Source organism: Meleagris gallopavo, chromosome 3, assembly GCF_905368555.1.
Source record: "Meleagris gallopavo chromosome 3, MGAL_WU_HG_1.1, whole genome shotgun sequence".
Taxonomy (NCBI): domain Eukaryota; kingdom Metazoa; phylum Chordata; class Aves; order Galliformes; family Phasianidae; genus Meleagris; species Meleagris gallopavo.
Window position 1 is genome coordinate 10,050,005 of NC_139406.1, and position 646 is coordinate 10,050,650.

The window sequence follows — 646 nt, forward strand, 5'->3', positions numbered from 1 at the left end:
GTATGTTCTTTAAAGATTTTAAACTGTTGATTACTTTTTTTTTTTTTTAACTGTATATAAAGTTTTCAGTTCCTGTTGTTGACCTGATGTGCTGTAATACTTGGGCTATATAACCTACTGGAAGTTAATTTAAACTGAAGCAGTAGCATAAAAAAAAGAAACCACTAAAAGAAAATGTTACTTTAATACTGGAAGTGATTTATAGAGATCTGGATATCTGGTTAGTAACACACCACAAGATTTAATTTAATTACTATTGGTCTTGTCTCAGATACCTGTCACTCCATTAATACTAACAGATATTCACATGCTACTTAAACATATCTTATTGTAGCTGTAGAATATATCTGTAACTCGCTATGGAAATGAAGACCACCCTCACACTTTCTAGAACAGTTCTGGTTCATAATTATACTGGTTTTATTAATAAAACCCAGGAGAAATTAATCACCCATCCTTGGTAGCAGATGCCAGTAACTTAGGTAAGATCACACTGATCAAGCAATTAGCTAATAACGTGTCCATAGCTCACTAAGTCACCTAGAGCAGAAAAAGGAACAGGCAGTACTAAATAGAGCTAGAAGAAACACTCTGTCCTTACAACATGCTAGTGAACATAGAAACTATTTTGACATAACTGTAACAG